General features: G+C 32.4%; 1 pseudogene; it reads right to left on the bottom strand.

Moving 5' to 3' along the window:
* Positions 1-4579: 4579 nt before the first annotated feature.
* Positions 4580-7259, bottom strand: LOC112027957 (rust resistance kinase Lr10-like; annotated as a pseudogene).
* Positions 7260-8068: the final 809 nt, after the last annotated feature.

The following is an 8068-nucleotide window of genomic DNA, read 5'->3' on the forward strand; positions in this document are numbered from 1 at the left end:
AGATGCTTGTCCCATCAGCCGCCTTCTCAGTCTCTTTGAGAGTCGCGGCAACCAAGGTGACGTTGGTGCAGGGTCCTTTCCTCATTAATGCGGCCAGGGCAGTAGTCAGGTACATTTAATGTGGAGGTGACTGCCTGTCACGAGCTTGTCCCTCAGGTTCTCGGACGTCCGACGATGGGGTCATCCTCGGACTTACGGTGCTTCCTCGGCCCGGGCCTTCGGCCCAGGAACGAAGTGGGCTGGGCTGTAGGATTCTTTGGCCCCACAATAACCTATACCATTTAAGATTTGTTATGAAAATATTATAGACATAACATTTTTCTCTTCTCTTTTTTCCTTTATTTTTCGTTTGATAAAAAACAAAGATAGGAATGACACTACTTGCTTGATTGTTGTATTCAAATTTGTATGGAACCGTAGCTTCATGGAAGCTATTTGTTGACTCATGGCTTGAATTGGATACATTATGCACAACAGCCACCCACTTTATCATACAAAAATCAATGATACTTTTTAGCACAATTTTAGCGGAACAGCATAGTGCTCACTAGTGGCAACTCTAGGAATTTTGTCCAAGGTGTTCCTATTCCACTTAGAAAAAATTTCAGGTCATTTCGGTCTATTTTGGGTGTTTCAAGTTGTTTTGGTAAATACCGGCCAAAAATAAATTTAAACCATCAATATCATCATAAACATCATGTTTTGAGACTCAATTAATTTTTTTTTCTTTTTTTTAAGTTTTTCATATCCAGATGCATATTTTCTAGTAGACATTTCTAATCAAACAATATATTTATAAAGACTAAAATAAATAAATAAAAAAAAACTTTAAAGTGTAGAGCAAATAAGAAATAGAACCTGATTTATATAAAAAGTATTGTTGTAATTTCACCAAATAATACCAAGTTTTTAACAATCTCAATCTGCATAAATAAAGATTTATTCATTATATTACCGATCACTAAAATATATATATATATATATATATATAAACGCAAGATTAAAAAAAAGAAAAAAAATTAATCACAGCCATAACAAAAAAAGCTCAGCCCAGCCAAGAACCTGCCAAGACCCACTCACCACAAAAAACATAAAACAAATCCTAATATCCTATTACATTTACACGTATAACCAACAAAAAAAAAAGGCAGCATGGGCACGACCCAGCCCTCTTAACAAATATAAAGTAGAATAGAAAGCAAGCCAAGCCTTATAAGCCTATTAGTTATACACTTATACCTGAAGCAGTGAAGCTCAAAAGTCAAAACGACAAAACCCATTACCTAGCATCCTAGCCAGAATCAAAACGCAGCATGACACTGATGGCAGTAGTGAAAAAAAAAAAAAAGGCCAGTCGGCGGAGGAAAGGAAGCTTGAGCCAGCAGCCAGGCAGTCCGATGATTTAGATTAGATCGGAGGAAAGGAAGCTTGAGCCAAACAAATTTGTTTTGTAAAATCATAAGGTTTTAAATTTTTTTTTTTTTTTGGGCTGAAAGCTATATGTTTGGATTTGGCCGGCATAAGATTTTTTTTATTTTTAGATTTTAGTTTAAAATTTGTTTGGCATAAAATTTTTTGAGAGTGTTCCTAATTTTGCTTGAGGTGTTCCTATTTTATTTTTTAAGGGTTAACAAATAAAAAAAATTAAATTATTATATATAATTTTTTTTTTCAAGTCAGGGTGTTGCTGGGAGTCCCCTGACTTCAACGTGGCGTCGCCATTAGTGCCCACTTTATCATACAAATAACGGTCAACAAATTCATCTTGAATTTTTTTTTTTTTTTGAGAAACCAAAATTTATCTTGAAATTGATTGAACGTTACTGGACAAAGTGACCAGTTTGGAATGTACAGGTCCTTTCTAACAGATCAGTCTTTTGTGTGTGTGCATAAATTAATTACTGGATACATGATTGCTTATAAGATATGATTTTTTTTTTCTTTTTGTCATTGCCGTCACTACCATATACTAAAGTCACCGCGCTCCCTTCCTTTGACTCCCTTTCTAACACTATTACACTAACACATGAACCTTTTTATTATTAATTTTTGGGCCTTCTTCTTTTTAATTTCTTTTGACTTTAGTATTGGAGTCTGCTCTAAAAAAAAGAAAAAACTTTAGTATTGAAGGTAAAATTCTTATTTAGTAAAAATATTATCTTTTGATTTGTACTCGAACTTAGTTCTATGGGTTTGAAGGTAATATTTAAGCCACTAAAAGAATAGTCGTAATTATAAAATTTTAGTTCTTTATTGTATACTAAAATTATATTAAAATTTTATATTGTAATTGAAAATATTAAAGAAATTATTCACTAGATTAATGTGTAATTCTCAAGTATAAATATTTTTGTTATTAGATGTACAACTAATATTAAGTAGATTAAAATGCAATTCATAATAATTATTTACTTATTTTTCTTTACCCAATATACAAAGTTTTATTTTTGAAGATTTAAATAATTAGTTATCTTTTGTAGGTGAACCACTTTTATTTATATTTTACTTGCACATATGTAACTGTCCAGATTGATAACATTAGATGCCCCGCATCTAGTTTTTGTTTTTTTGGTTTTTTTGTGGTGATGATAAGATTAATTAACAACTTTGAACTATATAATTTTAAGGATAAATTACTAAGTTAGTCCTTATACTTTACGACACATCTCAATTTGGTCCCTAATCTTTTAATTGTGTTAAATTGGTCCCTAACCTTTTGGTATTGTGTCAAAATAGTTCCGGCCGTTAAGTGATAGATGAAAAATGCTCACATGGCTAACAGTCAAAATAAAATATTATTTTTATTCCATGTGTACTGCCACGTCAACATTAAAAAGAAATTAAAAAAAAAAAAAAAAACCCTCAATGGCCTCTGTGTTCATAGTGACCCCATCACCCATACCTCTAAAATCCATGAGATCAAACACCATAAGTCTCAACGTGGCATAGGTTTTCCTTAATTAACACCATGACCGAACACGAAAAACCCATCAAAGATATTCCTTTGCCAAATGAAAATCGAAGCGCACGCAATGATTCACAGCACAATGAACAATGTTCTGTGCGATGAAAACAATGCTACCAATACCTCTGGTGATGTAACAGGTTTGATAATTTTCTTTGATTTTCATTTTATGATCATGGCTACTGCCCAGTGCCTTAGGTAATGGTGGGTCAGCTTGGTTTTAAGGGAAACAGTGAGAATGGGAGAGTCAGAGAGAGACAATACGATTATACAAAATTTCCGACGAAAATGTATGGAAGCATCTGGAGCATCACCTTATAGCTCTTGGTTGGTCTAACAATTTCTCTCATTTTTTTTTCTTTGTATAATCATTCCAATTTTTAAAGATCCATGTTTGTACTTGTTTTCTTTTGGATTTTAATCTTGTTTACATTGTTTGCTAGTTTGGGTCTAGTTTTACAGGATTGATTTTTTTTTTTTTTTAAGAATCTTTTACAGTATTGATCTCAAGTGGGTATTCGATTTGAGGTGATTGTATTTGTTTCCTTAGCTTATTTTATTCTTAAAAGAATCGTACAAAAAACTTTTATTTTACTCCAATTTGTATTCAATTGATTGGCCTAACTGAAGGAACTTGAAGAGTTTCTGTCAGGGAGCGAGGATAGAGAGAAATCGAGAGAGAGAAGGGGACATATAGAGCCTTATAGTAAATTAGAAAATGTTGATATTTATAATTAATGTCACGTAGCAGCTGATGTGGAAGTCATGTAGTATAAAAAATAATATTTTATTTTGACTGTTAGCCATGTCAGCATTTTTCATCAATCACTTGACAGCCGGGACCATTTTGACATAATACCAATAGATTAGGGACTAAACTGACACAATTAAAAGGTTAGAGACCAAATTGAGATATGACGTAAATGATAGGGACCAACTTTGTAATTTGCTCTAATTTTAATTATCTATGTATTATTTGACTTGAATTGCTAGGAACTTTGTAGCTAAACTAAGACCTCATAGTGTTATTATCAAGGACATTAGATTTAAATTCCGACATCGCCAACAATCACTTTATTAAAAAAAAAGAAGCAAGGTTGTGTAAATTTAAGAATTTTGTTGTTGTTGATAATTTGATAGTTACAACTTACAATGAGGGTTACTTGCTAAGTTCGAAATTGAGTAAGTTCTATTTAGATTGCCTTTATTGTTTCCCTCTACATCACATGTGCAATTTATTTGATGTGGTAATAAATATGATTGATGGACTTAAACCATTTTGTAAATGAATATTTGAATTGTTTCTTTATGATTGGTGAAACATCAGTTTATAAGTTCAATATATAGTAAAACTTATAGTACCTGTAATACCACTCCTAAGTTATGTTGGAAAGTACCAAGGAAGTGCTAGTGTGACTAGGAAACTTCATTCTTGTTATGAACAGAATTAGACAAAAAAACAAAAAAACAAAAAAAAATTTGCCAAAAAATATTCTTAAACAAATCTTAATTTATACCATTCCATATAAGGGTTCAAATATGACTACTCTTAAAAACTCCCCAAAATAAGGAATAAAGTCTTATTTTAAAAAAAAATTGTGAAAATTATAAAAATAAAATATAAAAATTTAAACCTTATATTTTTTCTTACCTCAGCAAGGAATTAAAAATCTGTCTCTACAACGACTACAATATTAATAATTTCAATCCTCAAGTACAACATAATTGCAACTTATATTGTCATTCAAATACTTAGTCTAATTCTGGGATGACTTCTAACTCTTGGTTTAGACACCTTGCAGGCATAGTTGCATTGACTCTTGTCGTGTTTGTAGAGGCAAAGGGATTAGGAGGCACGGTTAACTTATCTCCTTTTCCCTCCAACATTTGAACCACAACTTTCATGGAAGGGCGATCTATTGGGTGCCATTGGATGCACCAAAGTCCCACAATAGCTAATTTTTTTGCAATTTTAGCATCTCCACTATCCTCAACATAGACTCGTAGTTCTTCCTTTTGCTCTAATAGATTGTAGATCCATTATGGGAAATATATCTGGTTAGTGGTCTCCACATTTTCATCAACATTTTTCCTCCCACCAACCATTTCAAGCAACAATATTCCAAAACTATAAATATTTGATTTGTAAGACACTTTCCCAAAGTTCCTAGAGAACACTTCGGGCACAATGTAGCCGATGGTTCCCCTGGCTGCGGTCATGGACTCTACACTCTGATCCTTTGCACACAACTTGGCTAGACCAAAATTAGAAATTTTTGGATTGAAATTTTGGTCTAGCAAAATATTATGAGGTTTAATATAAAAATGGAGGATTTGTTGGTCACATCCTTGGTGAAGATATTCAATTCCTTTTGCTATGCCAAGAGCTTTTCCCAACCAAGGAAACTATTAGAATCTACTGAGGAAATGAATTTATCTAGTGAATCATTTGGTAAGAACTCATAAACTAAAGCTCTTCTAAATCCATCAACACAAAAGCCAACCAAGCAAACCACATTAACATGGTGAATTGTACCCATTGTTCTCACTCCATTTATGAATTCTTCCCCATCTCCCTTGAAAATGTTTAGGATCTTCATGACAACATAAATTTCGCTAGAGAGCTTACCTTTGAACACTGTTCCATAAGCTCCTTGACCTAACTTCTCTGTTAATTGATTTGTAATCCTTTTAACATCGGCATATAAGTACCTTGTGGGCTTGAGAGCTTTGTAATCCTCCAAAAACTTTTCAATCATTGCTTGATTTTCTTTTTCTGTTTTGTCATAGTGATATACATGGCAGAATGCATAAACCACTAGCGCCAAAAGAAATAACCCCAGGATGGAAACTACATGTTAAACATTAATTCGTGAGTGAAGAAAACTAAAATTATATACAATATATTTTACAAATGGCTAACGAACAACTCACCAATAGTCACTATTTTTGTTGATCTACCTGCAAAAGATTTTAACATAATCAGCTTCTAATTACACCTATTGGAAAGCAAAAGATAATTTTGTGTAAAATTTTATCACTATTAGCAGGGTTATATTGCATTAAGATTTCCCAGCTTGTGTGCATGTTTAACCTTCTACCAAATCTAATGTGCTTAGCAATGGTTTTCCCTCAATTAGTCAATTACCACAGTTCTAGTCCTTTTAGTCTCCTTTTTTTTTTTAAAAGCTAATCTTTTAAGGTAAATTTTATGTTGTTGATACCCTTTGGTTTGGTTTCAACAAATAAGCTATCGGAGTATTAAATTCTTTTTGAGATGCAAGTAATTATATAATACTTTGGAAGTATAACTTATACTTTCTTTTCTCATATAATAGCTTGTTTTATTAATTAAATTTGTGGTAAATCTTACATTAACGTGATGGAGGGAGTGACACGTCATTATAGTTCTTAAGTGCATAATAATTTCCTTCAAGACACAATCCTAGTTCTAAAATAATGTTCTTTATTTAGTTGGGAAAAAAAAAAAAAAAACAAAAAAACTTGATGGATGGACCCAAACCTAGTTCTAAAAACTGCATGTGATCCGCTCCCTTTCTAAATAACTAAGCTTGATCAAATCAATACATGTAGGCTTTAAACGTGAAGAACTTGTGGTGATAATAAAAGTGGAAATTGGGCAGAATACAATACCTTTGTTTTTTTCGGGGTTGAAGCACTCAATGTTGAAATCAGTGCTATTATTCTTAAATCTACATTTCTCGCCTTTCACTTCACACTGTCCGCACTTAGGTTCGGACCATGTCAATTCAAGAAAAGGAGAATTCCATATATCAGATGGAACTGATGAAACGCTATACATCTTTGTACATGATAATATCGGCACCCGTTCGACGTAAGCAAGCGAAGAAAAAGCATAAACTGGGTGGCGACTGCTACTAAGACAAGGGATCAGATCAGAAGAATCTGTATCTGTTTCCGGCGTACAATTGAAAAGGCCATAGTCAGAAAGATAAGAATCGATTTTGCGGTCGTAGAATTGGAAAGGAGGGGAAGAGAGATTGATTCCCTGAATTTTCCGTGGAAAGCAATTATCTGAGTCAGTTACGTTAATTAACTGAGATTTGTAATCAATGTGTTTAACAAAGGCTTTTACTGAAGTAGGCAGCACGAGCACCGTATCATTTTTATCATTGCAGTACAGATCAAAGCCAGGATAGCCACAGTACAACAACAGTAATTGGGGACACCTATTGTGGCCTTCTCCAAGGTCTACAATGAAAAGCAAAAACAACAGAAAGGAAGAGAAAACCTTTCCTTGAGAAATATCCATAATGCCATAATGGTCTGAAAAGCTTCCCAATCTCCAAGATTTCTAAACAAACTTATTTTTTCCACTAACCATTTTTGACTTTTCCAAAGAGACCAGGTTGAAAATTCATGGATTGGCCATGAAAATTCAACAATGGGGGTAGCTTCGGGTTGACCTCATAAGGCCATTTATTTTTTACTTAAAATTAAGATAAAAAGTAGGGTGAGATCAGGGACAGATTCAGGATTTTAAGTTAGAAAAGGCTGCATTATAAGTATAAAAAAAAAAAAAAAAATCTTCAAATAAGCATCCATATAGTATTAACAAATTATAAATACACAAAATTATTGTTTCTTAATACATTAAGATGAAATGATCTATCAACAAAAAGAAACACAAAATTATATTGTTTTTTAATACTAGGTTGGCTATGATTTTTTTTTTTTTTGTTGAAGTTAGAGCATTCACAGCAGTGATGCTAAAATATTTAGCTTTTAGCACCTCAAAAAACTACTTTATCTATTTTACTACATTACTTTGCAATACACCCAACATCAAATGTTCTATTTTTTTACCACTTCATTTAAAATAATATAAACAACTCATTAAAATAATGTGCTAGAATTTGAGTTTTTCAATTGAAGGAAGAGAGAGAGAATCGTAATAAAATATTGTATTTTATTTTTAAAAACTTGCCACAGTCAATCGTTAAATACTAGTTTATTGTAGTTGCAAAACATTTAGCTTTAGCTTCTTCAATAACACATGTTTCTTTTGGTTTTTTGGTAGTAAAATAGTTTTTTTTTCCTAAAATACAATCATCATTGTGT

Source organism: Quercus suber, unplaced genomic scaffold (genome assembly GCF_002906115.3).
Source record: "Quercus suber isolate HL8 unplaced genomic scaffold, Cork oak 2.0 scaffold_268, whole genome shotgun sequence".
Taxonomy (NCBI): domain Eukaryota; kingdom Viridiplantae; phylum Streptophyta; class Magnoliopsida; order Fagales; family Fagaceae; genus Quercus; species Quercus suber.